The sequence below is a fragment of the Ranitomeya variabilis genome, chromosome 1 (assembly GCF_051348905.1).
Source record: "Ranitomeya variabilis isolate aRanVar5 chromosome 1, aRanVar5.hap1, whole genome shotgun sequence".
Lineage (NCBI taxonomy): Eukaryota > Metazoa > Chordata > Amphibia > Anura > Dendrobatidae > Ranitomeya > Ranitomeya variabilis.
Genome location: NC_135232.1, coordinates 691,738,639 through 691,753,893, shown reverse-complemented (window position 1 = coordinate 691,753,893; position 15,255 = coordinate 691,738,639).

Genomic DNA, 15,255 nt, shown 5'->3' with positions numbered 1-15,255 from the left:
TCAAAGTGCTCACCACACATCTAGATAAGTTCCTTAGGGGGTCTACTTTCCAAAATGGTGTCACTTGTTGGGGGTTTCAATGTTTAGGCACATCAGGGGCTCTCCAAACGCAACATGGCGTCCCATCTCAATTCCAGTCAATTTTGCATTGAAAAGTTAAATGGCGCTCCTTCCCTTCCGAGCTCTGCCATGCACCCAAACAGTGGTTTATCCCCACATATGGGGTATCGGCGTACTCAGGACAAATTGTACAACAACTTTTGGGGTCCATTTTCTCCTGTTACCCTTGGTAAAATAAATCAAATTGGAGCTGAAGTAAATTTTGTGTGAAAAAAAGTTAAATGTTCATTTTTATTTAAACATTCCAAAAATTCCTGTGAAACACCTGAAGGGTTAATAAACTTCTTGAATGTGGTTTTGAGTGCCTTAAGGGGTGCAGTTTTTAGAGTGGTGTCACACTTGGTTATTTTCTATCATATAGACCCCTCAAAATGACTTCAAATGAGATGTCCCTAAAAAAAATGGTGTTGAAAAAATGAAAGATTGCTGGTCAACTTTTAACCCTTATAACTCCCTAACAAAAAAAAATTTTGGTTCCAAAATTGTGCTGATGTAAAGTAGACATGTGGGAAATGTTACTTATTAAGTATTTTGTGTGACATCTCTCTGTGATTTAAGGGCATAAAAATTCAAAGTTGGAAAATTGTGAAATTTTCAAAATTTTCGCCAAATTTCCATTTTTTTTTTCACAAATAAACGCAAGTCTTATCGAAGAAATTTTACCACTATCATAAAGTACAATATGTCACGAGAAAACAATGTCAGAATCATCAGGATCAGTTGAAGCGTTCCAGAGTTATAACCTCATAAAGGGACAGTGGTCAGAATTGTAAAAATTGGCCCGGTCATTAACGTGCAAACCACCCTTGGGGCTTAAGGGGTTAAAGGGGTCCCCTGTTTAAAGGGATCCTATGTTTGTACAAGTTACCTTCTTGTTTAAAGAACTGTGAATCATGAACTGTGCATGATCAAAAACTTTCCACTATAAGCTGATAGCTGATATCCTGATGCACTTTTGAATAAAACTGAGAAGAGAAAATAGTAAACCCATGGGGGTTAGTCGAAAACTTTGCACTTGAATAGAGATAAAATGCTTGAACAAAGATAGAATGTTTGCCTTAGCACTTAAAAGATAGTACACCCTTAAAGGAGTAATCACCTTTAATAATTGTTTTTCATTGTCAGTTAATTGTTATATTGTTTTCCACTCTTATCAAAATGGACCCATAATGTAAATAGTTAATGCAACATTCAAGTGTCCTCACCTCCCATAAAGGGAACCTTAGATATAGTATTAACTTGTTTTATAGCACTTTTTCTGCGGCCTCTGCTTCAGGAAAATGGCCGCTGCGATCCCCATCTGCGCACGCGCGGCATCCCGCGGCCATTTTCCTGAAGCCCCGGGCAGCAGAGCGCTCCAACTGCGCATGCGCAGCCACAGGAAGATGGCCGCCCCCACCGATCACCAGGGATATAGCGCAGAGCGCGCTGTTTTTCGTCACCTGCGCAGTCGCAAACCACTACGCCACCAACGGAAACCTAAGCAAGATCTGGGGGAAGAAACAGCTTTGTCACCACGCCCCTATGAACAGACCAGCATGATTGACAAGCGAAAACGGCGACTTTGGTAAGTAATTTCGGCAGCTTAGGTGGGGAATCAGGGTAGAAAAAAAACACTTTTGTAAAGCACAGCTCATGCCCTATGTAGCAGTATTTTTATCTCTGAGTGAAAAACCGGGGTGACAGGTTCCCTTTAAAAACTGTTGTCTTTTTGCTAATTTGTAACTGTTGTTGACCAGGGTCCTGGTCATCACACTGGTATTGCTTTCCTCTCTGGGAGAGTGATGCTACGTTTGGAGGCAAGGAAGGATAACTGCATCCAAGTGCCACAAACATGCAACACTTCACACTCCAGGCCACCAGGGAGAGCTTTTGTTCCTATTTATTAGGTCACTCCCCACATATATATAACTGGTGGTCTGTAGGGAAAGTTAGTCAGTTCCAGACAGAAGTTAGTTGCTAGCTGAGCTCAGCTCAGCTAGTTCCAGACAGCCGTCTGAGGAGGATAGAAGGTTCACGGAGCTGTGCATGCCCACAGAGCTGCAGCTCCCAGAAAGAGACATTGAAGGTGGAATTGTTTGCAGCGAGCGTGCAGGAGAGGAAGCACAGGAGAGGATACCAGAAGGGGACCAGCCCCGAGCAGGCTGCCTCCTTCTGAGGCGCAGAAACGCCGGTAGCCGGAACACCGAGGTTGTGAGGACCTCTACGCCTTACATCAAAGACCGGCGGGACAGCTAATTGCATGTTACCTGTCCGCACCTACACCCAGGAGGCACGGTGACACCCATAGAGTCGGGTCATCTAAGAGATCCCATAAACAGGCTCAAATCACCAGTCATACGGATTTTGTCCTATCCTATCCGGGGGACAGAGAGAGAGATAACATCTGTGAGGACCTTATGTGAAGCCATAGGCAGTAAGGGACTACACCACTACAGCGCAAAGGAAGGCTTTTATTCTCCACCTGGACAAGAGGACTCTGGACTTGCCTCCAAACCGGCCGGACCCTGCCTGCCCTGTGGTCTGGTGCTCTGGACTGTGGATGCTGAAGTCTTCAGTAAAAGGTAAAGAGACTGCAATCCTGTGTCCTCGTTCTTTTCCGCGCTACTCACCATTCACCATCTATTGTGAGGTAGTGACCGGTGTCATATGCGAGGGTCGCTATGTATCTCCCAGGATATGCTTAGAAGCATATTAGATCCGTTGGAGTGCCCTGTGCTCACAGCAGGTTGCCTGTGAGACACAGGGAAGAATAAAAGTGAGTGTGAACTGGGTCAAGTTATTTGACCCAGAAATTATTCAGGAAAACCCGGTATGGGCTTTTATTTTTTAAACGGACTGCAGGAAGGGAGTGGGGCCGGTCCGTTTCCTCCAGCCCAGATCGTATAGTGGCCCATGGCCATAGAATCCTGAGGAATGAAAAGAAAAAAACTCGGCAAGAGAGTTTGGGGTGTGTCAGTATTGGTCTGGGAGTCAGACCTAGCAGGAGGCTTATGAGGAGCTCTTTCCGTGTGGAGCAACACGGGCCAGGCAGAGCCTAAAAAGCCGGACACCCCAGCGTACACGGTGGTGTTTACGTTCATGTCAACGGATTGTGGACTATCTTTATTCTCCCGGCTGCATACCGAAGGACTTGTTTGCTTATTTTTTTCTGTTTGTGAGTAGTATGCTATAAAAGAAACAAGACTTTATTTTTGAACTTTATATGGGTCATTGCCTTCTCACTGCACAGCAAGGACATCGCTGCATCACACTATATACCGGGAAGCCCTGGGGATACACTTCACGTGTGGGAAGTTATACCATCTAGCTGCCATAACATCACCCCAGCGGACCCCATAAAGCAGCGTCGGTCACCCTGACAGAATACCACAGGTGGCGTCACGAACATAAACTTTATCCCTTTAAAGACCTTTCCCTTTTATACGGACGTCCCAGGGCCACGGACCGGGTCAGCCACTGTGACATCCCCTTTGAGCCGACCGGACCCGGTACTGAGTACCCCCTGCCCTGACGGGGCACTGCAGTGGCATGATGCGACCATTGAGCCTGCCTTCCAGGAGATGCTGAGTGTCAGAGCACAGCTTCTGTGATCTGGGGTGACGTTATTGAGGATACCACAGGTTACTGAAGCTGTGGTTCACATGGGCAGCTCATTGTGAGCCGGCCAATGAACTCAATGAGATTACTGCTAGCATCGGGAGAATTTTCTCTGAGCTGAGTGTGGGAACAGCTGGCAGTGACCGGCTGTAACCTCTATGACCTCACCACTCAACACTGAAGCTGTGTTCCATCCTCAGCTCAGTGTGTCCTGGATTTATGGTTGTGTAAGCAGGTGTGCGGGATGCAGTGATGGACAGGAGGCAGAGCAAGGGTTAACAAGTTTTATAACGGGAGTACTCCATGCAGGGAGGTTAAGGGTTAAACAGTATAATGGGAAAAGGCTGTTGGGAGGTAAAGAGTTAAACAGGGGATTCAACAGTTTAGATGGCAAAGGATTTTGTAAGGAGAACGACGACGGTTCAGATAACGGCAGTTCTTGTGAAGTACTTGTATCAGGAATTTTGCCAACTGTAACTCCTGCTGAGAACTCAATGGTGCCGGCAATGGCTGGCGCGGTGTATTTTCCAGAAAAGTCCTGTGGGCATCAATGCCCCGTCTTCTGGTGGCAGTGGTTGGTCTCCGCTACCTTCCACTGGTACTAGTCCATAAACTGCAGTTGCTGAAAGAGGTACAGGCCACAGTCCTGTAAAAGCCCAATGTGGCTCTGCAACTCATCGCTATCTTCTGGTACCTTCCCCTCTGCCTTCAAACATGCCACCATAACTCAACTCTGCTGCCCGACTAATCCACCTCTCTCCTCGTGACTCCACTGTTTCTCCCCTCTGCAAATCCCTCCACTGGCTCCCAATCCCCCGACTAATCCAGTTCAAACTACTAACACTGACCTACAAAGCCATCCACAACCTGTCCCCCCCCATATCTCTGAACTAATCTCTCAATAGCTTCCCTCACGTAATCTTCGATCCTCCCAAGACCTCCTACTCTCCTCCACACTTAGGCTACTTTCACACTTCTGTCGGCCCGACGTACCGACGGACAGTGTGCTAAATTTAGCACAACGTGGGCAGCGGATGCAGTCTTATGACGCATCCGCTGCCCAGTGTGATGAGCGGGGAGGAGGGGGCGAAGTTCCGGCCGCGCATGCGCGGTCGGAAAAAGCGGAACCGACGGACAAAAAACCGTTACATTGAACTTTTTTTTGTGGGTCGCGGCCGCAAAAACACGACGCATCTGTCGCACGACGGATGCGACGTGTGGCCATGCGTCGCAATGCGTCGCTAATGCAAGTCTATGGAGAAAAAATGCATCCTGCGGGCAAATTTGCAGGATGCGTTTTTTTCCAAAACGACGCATTGCGACGTACGTCACACAACGCAAGTGTGAAAGTAGCCTTATTCGTTCCTCACACAACCGCCTCCAAGATTTCTCCTGAATATCCCCCATCCTCTGGAATTTCACGCCTCAACATATCTGATTATCCACCACCGTCGGATCCTTCAGATGGAACCTGAAAACCCATCTCTTTAGGAAAGCCTACAGCCTGCAATAACCATTCAGCCGCCTCACCACCACCCGAGCTGCCGCCTCACCACCACCAGTGCTGCAGCACCCCGACCTTCTGTCTCTTCCCCATCATCTAGTAGAATGTAAGTCCGCAAGGGCAGGGTCCTCTCCCCTCTGTACCAGTCTGTCATGGTAAATTTGTTTACTGTAAACGATATCTATAACTTTGTATGTAAGGCTACTTTCACACTAGCGTCGTGCACTGCACGTCGCTATGCGTCATTTTGCAGAAAAAACGCATCCTGCAAAAGTGCTTGCAGGATGCGTTTTTTCTCTATAGATTTATTAGCGACGCAGTGCGACGCATTGCCACACGTCGCAACCGTCGTTCGACGGTTGCGTCGTGTTGCGTTGGACCGTCACCACCAAAAAACGTTGCTTGTAACGTTTTTTGGTGCGTCGTCTGTAGCATTTCCGACTGCGCATGCGCGGCCGGAACTCCGCCCCCGCCTCCCCGCACCTCACAATGGGGCAGTGGATGCGTTGGAAAACTGCATCCGCTGCCCCCGTTGTGCGGCGCTTTCACAGCTAGCGTCGCTGCGCCGCAACGTCGCATAGCGACGTGCAGTGCACGACACTAGTGTGAAAGTAGCCTTACCCTTTCTCATGTACAGCACCATGGAATTAACCCCTTCACCCTGAAGCCTGTTTTCAACTTCCTGACTAGGCCATTTTTTTTCAATTCTTACCACTGTCACTTTATGAGGTCATAACTCTGAAACGTTTTAACGGATCCTGGTGATTCTGAGATTGTTTTCTTGTGACATAGTGTACTTTATGAAATTGGTAACATTTTTTCAATATGACTTGAGTTTGTGAAGGAAACGGAATTTTGGAAAAATTTTTGTATATTTTGCAATTTCCAAACTTTTAGTTTTTATGCCCTTAAATTACAGAGTCTTATCAAACAAAATAGTTAATAAATAACATTTCCCACATGTCTGCTTTACATTAGAACAATTTTGGAAACATAATTTTTTTTGTTAGGAAGTTATAAGGGTTAAAAGTTGACCAGCGATTTTTCATTTTTACAACAAAATTTGCAAAACCATTTTTTTAGGGACCACCTCACACTTGAAGCGACTTTGAGGGGCCTATATGACAGAAAATGTCCAAAAATGACACCATTCTAAAAACTGCACCCCTCAAGGTGCTCAAAACCACATTCAAGAAGTTTATTAACCCTTCAGGTGCTTCACAGGAATTTTTGGAATGTTTAACCCCTTAACCCCCAAGGGTGGTTTGCATGTTAATGACAGGGCCAATTTTTACAATTCTGCAATTCTGACCACTGTCTTTATGTGAGGTTATAACTCTGGAACGCTTGCATGGATCCCGGTGATTCTGACATTGCTTTCTCGTGACATATTGTACTTAAATGGTAAAATTTCCTTGACATTACTTGCGTTTACTTGTGAAAAAAAAAACGAAATTTGCCAATAATTTTGAAAATTTCGCGATTTTCCAACTTTGAATTTTCATGCCCTTAAATCACAGAGAGATGTCACACAAAATACTTAATAAGTAACATGTCTACTTTACATCAGCACAATTTTGGAACCAAAACTTTTTTTTTAGGGAGTTAAGGGTTAAAAGTTGACCAGCAATTTTTCATTTTTACAACACTATTTTTTTAGGGACCACATCACATTTGAAGTCACTTTGAGGGGTCTATATGATAGAAAATACCCAAGTGAGACACTATTCTAAAAACTGCACCCCTCAAGGTGCTCAAAACCACATTCAAGAAGTTTATTAATCCTCCAGGTGTTTCACAGGAATTTTTGGAATGTTTAAAAAAAAATAAAAATGAACATTTAACTTTTTTTTCACAAAAAAATTACTTCAGATCCAATTTGTTTTATTTTATCAAGGGTATCAGGAGAAATTGGACCCCAAAAGTTGTTGTAGAATTTGTCCTGAGTACGCCGATACCCCATATGTGGGGGTAAAACACTGCTTGGGCGCATGGCAGAGCTTGGAAGGGAAGGAGCGCCATTTGACTTTTCAATGCAAAATTGGCTGGAATTAAGAGGACACCATGTCTCGTTTGGAGAGCCCCTGATGTGCCTAAACAGTGGAAACTGTTGTGAATTCCGTTCTCGGACTCCCTCCTGTGGTCAGGAATGGTACTTTGGTTAGTTCTGCTCTTGGACTCCCTCTGGTGGCTTCGAGCGGAACTGCTGGTCACTGAGGTTGGCTTTATCAGCTGCCCTCATTTATTGCTATGCTGGTTTCCCTATTTAACTCCACTCAGATCGTTACTTCATGCCAGCTGTCAATGTTCAGTATTGGTTCAGATCTCTCTTGGACTTCTCTGAGGACCTTGTCTACTCCAGCAGAAGATAAGTCTTTGCTAGTTCATTTGTTGTTACTGCTGCCTGAATATATTTCTTAGTACTGCTAATTCTAGTCCAGCTTGCTATCATGATATTTCCTTGCTAGCTGGAAGCTCTGGGAGTGCAGTGTTACGCCTCCACACCGTGAGTCGGTGTGGGGGTCTTTTTGCATACACTGCGTGGTTTTTGTAGTTTTTTTTGTGCTGACCGCATAGTTTCCTTTTCTATCCTCTGACTATTTAGTGAAGTCTGGCCTCCTTTGCTAAAACCTGTTTCATTCCTGTGTTTGTGACTTTCCTCTTAACTCACAGTCAATATATGTGGGGGCTGCCTTTACCTTTGGGGAATTTCTCTGAGGCAATGTTAGGCTTCTATTTCTATCTTTAGGGATAGTTAGCTCTTAGGCTGTGAAGAGGCGTCTAGGGAGAGTTAGGTACGCTCCACGGCTATTTCTAGTTTGTGTGATAGGAGTAGGGTTTGCGGTCAGCAGAGTTCCCACTTTCCCAGAGCTTGTTCCGATTACTAGTTTACTCATCAGGTCATTCCGGGTGCTCCTAACCACCAGGTCCATAACAGTACAGCTGGCCTCAAAGTGTTAATGCATCTTAAAAGAGGGATAAGAGGAGTTCTGAAACCATTTTTTTTCTCTGCAGTGTGTTTTGTCTCTCTTTTCCCCTTAATCTCTGGGTGGTTCAGGACTCAGGTGTAGATATGGATATTCAAGGTCTGTCCTCTTGTGTGGATCAACTCGCTGCAAGGGTCCAAAACATTCAAGATTATGTAGTTCAGAATCCGATGTTAGAGCCAAGAATTCCAATTCCTGATTTGTTTTCTGGGGATAGATCTAAGTTTCTGAATTTCAAAATAATTGTAAACTGTTTCTTGCTTTGAAACCCCGCTCCTCTGGTGACCCCATTCAGCAAGTAAAAATTATTATTTCTTTGTTACGTGGCGACCTTCAAGACTGGGCATTCTGCCTTGCGCCAGGAGATCCTGCATTGCTTAATGTAGATGCGTTTTTTCTGGCGCTTGGATTGCTTTATGACGAACCGAATTCAGTGGATCAGGCAGAGAAAATCTTGCTAGCTTTGTGTCAGGGTCAGGATGAAGCAGAGGTATATTGTCAGAAGTTTAGAAAATGGTCTGTGCTTACTCAATGGAATGAGTGTGCCCTGGCAGCAATTTTTAGAAAGGGTCTTTCTGAAGCCCTTAAGGATGTTATGGTGGGGTTCCCCACGCCTGCTGGTCTGAATGAATCAATGTCCTTGGCCATTCAAATTGATCGGCGTTTGCGTGAGCGCAAGCTTGTGCCCCATTTGGCGGTGTCCTCTGAGCAGAGGCCTGAGCTTATGCAATGTGATAGAACTTTGACCAGAACTGAACGGCAAGAACACAAACGTCAGAATGGGCTGTGTTTTTACTGTGGTGACCCCGCTCATGCTATCTCTGATTGTCCTAAGCGCACTAAGCGGTTCGCTAGGTCTGTCACCATTGGTACTGTACAGCCTAAATTTCTTTTGTCTGTTACTCTGATTTGCTCTTTGTCATCCTACTTGGTTATGGCATTTGTGGATTCAGGCGCTGCCCTGAATTTGATGGACTTGGAGTTTGCCAGGCGCTGTGGTTTTTTCTTGGAGCCTTTGCAGTATCCTACTCCATTAAGAGGAATTGATGCCACGCCGTTGGCCAAGAATAAACCTCAGTACTGGACTCAGTTGACCATGTGCATGGCTCCTGCACATCAGGAAGATATTCGCTTTTTGGTGTTGCATAATTTGCATGATGTGGTCGTGTTGGGTTTGCCATGGCTACAGGTTCATAATCCAGTATTGGATTGGAAATCAATGTCTGTGTCTAGTTGGGGTTGTCAAGGGGTACATGGCGATGTTCCGTTGGTGTCAATTTCTTCTTCCACTCCTTCTGAAGTCCCTGAGTTTTTGTCGGATTACCAGGATGTATTTGATGAGCCTAAATCCAGTGTCCTACCCCCTCATAGGGATTGTGATTGTGCTATAAATTTGATTCCTGGTAGTAAGTTTCCTAAGGGCCGACTTTTCAATTTATCTGTGCCAGAGCACGCCGCTATGCGGAGTTATATAAAGGAGTCCTTGGAGAAAGGGCATATTCGCCCGTCTTCATCACCATTGGGAGCAGGGTTCTTTTTTGTGGCCAAGAAGGATGGTTCTCTGAGACCCTGTATAGATTACCGCCTTCTCAATAAAATCACGGTCACATTTCAGTACCCTTTGCCTCTGCTGTCTGATTTGTTTGCTCGGATTAAGGGGGCTAGTTGGTTCACCAAGATAGATCTTCGAGGGGCGTATAACCTTGTGCGTATTAAACAGGGCGATGAATGGAAAACAGCATTTAATACGCCCGAGGGCCATTTTGAGTACCTGGTAATGCCATTCGGGCTTTCAAATGCTCCATCTGTGTTTCAGTCCTTTATGCATGACATCTTCCGAAAGTATCTGGATAGATTCATGATTGTATATTTGGATGATATTTTGGTCTTTTCGGATGATTGGGAGTCTCATGTGAAACAGGTCAGAATGGTATTCCAGGTCCTTCGTGCTAATTCCTTGTTTGTGAAGGGGTCTAAATGTCTCTTCGGAGTTCAGAAGGTTTCCTTTTTGGGTTTCATTTTTTCCCCTTCTACTATCGAGATGGATCCTGTTAAAGTTCAGGCCATTTATGATTGGACTCAACCTACATCTGTGAAGAGCCTCCAAAAATTCCTGGGCTTTGCTAATTTTTACCGTCGCTTCATCGCTAATTTTTCTAGTGTGGTTAAACCTTTGACTGATTTGACCAAGAAAGGTGCTGATGTGATGAATTGGTCCTCTGCGGCCGTTGAGGCTTTTCAGGAGCTGAAACGTCGTTTTTCTTCGGCCCCTGTGTTGCGTCAGCTAGATGTTTCGTTCCCTTTTCAGGTCGAGGTTGATGCTTCTGAGATTGGAGCAGGGGCTGTTTTGTCTCAAAGAAGTTCTGATGGCTCTGTGATGAAGCCATGTGCCTTCTTTTCTAGAAAGTTTTCGCCTGCTGAGCGTAATTATGATGTTGGCAATCGGGAGCTGCTAGCTATGAAGTGGGCATTCGAGGAGTGGCGACATTGGCTTGAGGGAGCCAAGCACCGCGTGGTGGTCTTGACGTATCACAAATCTGACTTATCTTGAGTCTGCCAAGCGGTTGAATCCTAGACAGGCTCGATGGTCGCTGTTTTTCTCCCGTTTCGATTTTGTGGTCTCATACCTTCCAGGTTCTAAGAATGTGAAGGCGGATGCCCTTTCTAGGAGTTTTGTGCCTGATTCTCCGGGAGTTCGAGAGCCGGCTGGTATTCTCAAAGAGGGGGTAATTCTGTCTGCCATCTCCCCTGATTTGCGGCGGGTGCTGCAGGAGTTTCAGGCTGATAGACCTGACCGTTGTCCAGCGGGGAAACTGTTTGTCCCTGATAGGTGGACTAGCAGAGTTATTTCTGAGGTTCATTGCTCGGTGTTGGCCGGTCATCCTGGGATTTTTGGTACCAGAGATTTGGTGGCTAGGTCCTTTTGGTGGCCTTCCTTGTCACGGGATGTGCGTTCTTTTGTGCAGTCCTGTGGGACTTGTGCTCGGGCTAAGCCCTGCTGTTCTCGTGCCAGTGGGTTGCTTTTGCCCTTGCCAGTCCCGAAAAGGCCTTGGACGCATGTTTCCATGGATTTTATTTCAGATCTTCCTGTCTCTCAAAGGATGTCTGTCGTCTGGGTGGTTTGTGAGCGCTTTTCTAAGATGGTCCATTTGGTACCCTTGCCTAAGTTACCTTCCTCCTCTGATTTGGTGCCATTATTTTTTCAACATGTGGTTTGTTTGCATGGCATTCCAGAGAACATTGTGTCGGACAGAGGTTCCCAGTTTGTCTCTAGGTTTTGGCGGTCCTTTTGTGCTAAGATGGACATTGATTTGTCTTTTTCTTCGGCTTTCCATCCTCAAACAAATGGCCAAACCGAACGAACCAACCAGACTTTGGAAACCTATCTGAGATGCTTTGTTTCTGCTGATCAGGATGATTGGGTGACCTTCTTGCCATTGGCTGAGTTCGCCCTTAATAATCGGGCTAGTTCTGCTACTTTGGTTTCGCTTTTTTTTTTTTTGCAATTCTGGTTTTCATCCTCGTTTTTCTTAGGGGCAGGTTGAGCCTTCTGACTGTCCTGGTGTGGATTCTGTGGTGGACAGGTTGCAGCAAATTTGGACTCACGTAGTGGACAATCTGACGTTGTCCCAGGAGAAGGCTCAACGTTTCGCTAACCGCCGTCGTCGTATTGGTCCCCGACTTCGTGTTAGGGATTTGGTTTGGTTGTCTTCTCGTTATGTTCCTATGAAGGTTTCTTCTCCTAAGTTTGAGCCTCAATTCATTGGTCCTTATAAGATTTCTGAAATTCTCAACCCTGTGTCATTTCGTTTGGTCCTTCCAGCTTCTTTTGCCATCCATAATGTGTTCCATAGGTCGTTGTTGCGGAAGTACGTGGCGCCTATGGTTCCCTCCGTTGATCCTCCGGCTCCGGTGTTGGTTAAGGGGGAGTTGGAGTATGTGGTGGAAAAAATTTTGGATTGTCGTATTTCGAGACGGAAGCTTCAGTACCTGGTTAAGTGGAAGGGCTATGGTCAGGAGGATAATTCCTGGGTTGTTGCCTCCGATGTCCATGCTGCCGATTTAGTTTGTGCCTTTCATTTGGCTCGTCCTGATCAGCCTGGGGGCCCTGGTGAGGGTTCGGTGACCCCTCCTCAAGGGAGGGGTACTGTTGTGAATTCCGTTCTCGGACTCCCTCCTGTGGTCAGGAATGGTACTTTGGTTAGTTCTGCTCTTGGACTCCCTCTGGTGGCTTCGAGCGGAACTGCTGGTCACTGAGGTTGGCTTTATCAGCTGCCCTCGTTTATTGCTATGCTGGTTTCCCTATTTAACTCCACTCAGATCGTTACTTCATGCCAGCTGTCAATGTTCAGTATTGGTTCAGATCTCTCTTGGACTTCTCTGAGGACCTGTCTACTCCAGCAGAAGATAAGTCTTTGCTAGTTCATTTGTTGTTACTGCTGCCTGAATATATTTCTTAGTACTGCTAATTCTAGTCCAGCTTGCTATCATGATATTTCCTTGCTAGCTGGAAGCTCTGGGAGTGCAGTGTTGCGCCTCCACGCCATGAGTCGGTGTTGGGGTCTTTTTGCATACACTGCGTGGTTTTTATAGTTTTTTTTTTGTGCTGACCGCATAGTTTTCTTTTCTATCCTGACTATTTAGTGAAGTCTGGCCTCCTTTGCTAAAACCTGTTTCATTCCTGTGTTTGTGACTTTCCTCTTAACTCACAGTCAATATATGTGGGGGCTGCCTTTACCTTTGGGGAATTTCTCTGAGGCAATGTTAGGCTTCTATTTCTATCTTTAGGGGTAGTTAGCTCTTAGGCTGTGAAGAGGCGTCTGGGAGAGTTAGGTACGCTCCACGGCTATTTCTAGTTTGTGTGATAGGAGTAGGGTTTGCGGTCAGCAGAGTTCCCACTTTCCCAGAGCTTGTTCCGATTACTAGTTTACTCATCAGGTCATTCCGGGTGCTCCTAACCACCAGGTCCATAACAGGAAACCCCCCAAAACTGACCCCATTTTGGAAAGTAGACCCCCTAAGGAACTGATCTAGATGTGTGGTGAGCACTTTAAACCCCCAAGTGCTTCACAGAAGTTTATAATGTAGAGCCGTGAAAATTAAAAATAATTTTTTTTTCCACAAAAATGATTTTTTAGCCCCCAGTTTTGTATTTTTCCAAGGGTAACAGGAGAAATTGGACCTCAAAAGTTGAGGTCCAATTTGTCCTGAATACTCTGATGCCCCATATGTGGGAGAAAACTACTGTTTGGGAGCATTGCAGAGCTCGGAAGGGAAGAAGTGGCGTTTTGGAATGCAAACTTTGATGGAATGGTCTGCGGGCGTCACGTTGCGTTTGCAGAGCCCCTGATGTACCTAAACAATAGAAACCCCCAAGTGACCCCATATTGGAAACTAGACCCCCAAGGAACTTATCTAGATGTGTTGTGAGAACTTTGAATCCTCAAGTGTTTCACTACAGTTTATAAGGCAGAGACGTGAAAATAAAAATAAAAAATTTCCACAAAAATGATTTTTTAGCCCCCAGTTTTGTTTTTTCCCAAGGGTAACAGGAGAAATTGGACCCCAAAAGTTGTCCAATTTGTCCTGAGTACGCTGATACCCCATATGTGGGGGTAAACCACTGTTAGGGGCGCATGGCAGAGCTCGGAAGGGAAGGAGCACCGTTTTACTTTTTCAACGCTGTATGGCGGCTCATTTTTTGCGGGACAAGATGACATTTTCAGCGGTACCATGTTAATATATATCCGTCTTTTTGATCACGTGTTATTCCACTTTTTGTTCAGCGGTATGATGATAAAGCATTGTTTTTTGCCTCCTTTTTTTGTTACGGTGTTCACTGAAGGGGAAATGTATTTATTGGAACAATATTTTTTTCTTTTTTTTAATTTATTTAGGTTTTTTTTTTTAAACATGTAAATATATATATTTTTTTACTTTGTCCCAGGGTGGGACATTATGGTGTAGTGTCAGATCGCTGATCTGACACTTTGCACAGCACTGTGTCAGATCAGCGATCTGACAGGCAGTGCTGCAGGCACTTCCCTGCAGGACCCGGAAGGCCCCCCCGCGGCCATCTTGGATCCGGAGCCTGCAGGGAGGAGACCCTCGGAACAATGTGATCACACCGCGTTGTTCCGAGGGTCTCAGGGAAGCACGCAGGGAGCTCCTTCCCTGCGCGATGCTTCCCTATGCCGCCGGAATGCTGCGATCATGTTTGATCGCAGTGTTCCGGGGTTTAACATGCCAGAAGCGGTCCGTGACCGCTCCTGGCACATAGTGCCGGATGTCAGCTGTAATAATCAGCTGACACACGGCTGCGATCGGCCGCGCTCTCCCCGTGAGCGCAGTCGATCGCCTATGACGTACTGTCCCGTCCCTGGGAATGAAGTCCCAGGTCACCTCGACGGGATGGTACGTCTAATGGCAGAAAGGCGTTAAAAAAATTAATATTGAACTTTTTTTTCCAAAAAATGTACTTCAGATCCAATTTGTTTTATTTTACCAAGGGTAACAGGAGAAATTGGACCCCAAAAGTTGTTATGCAATTTGTCCTGAGTACGCTGATACCCCATATGTGGGGGTAAACCACTGTTTGGGCGCATGGCAGAGCTCAGAAGGGAAGGAGCGCCGTTTGACTTTTTAATTCAAAATTGGCTGGAATTGAGATCAGACACCATGTTGCGTTTGGAGAGTCCCTGATGTGCCTAAACAGTGGAAACCCTCAAGTGACACTATTTTGGAAAGTAGACCACCCAAGGAACTTATCTAGATGTGTGGTGAGCACGTTGAACCCCCAATTGTTTCATTAAGTTTATAATGTAGAGCCGTGAAAATTCAAACACTTTTTTTCCACAAAAATGATATTTTAGCCAGCAATTGTTTATTTTCCCAGGGGTAACAGGAGAAATTGGACCCCAAAAGTAGTTGTGCAATTTGTCCTGAGTTCGCTCATACCCCATATGTGGGGGGGAACCACCGTTTGGGGGTGCAGGACAGCGCTTGGATGGGAAGGAGCGCCGTTTTGGAATGCAGACTTTGATG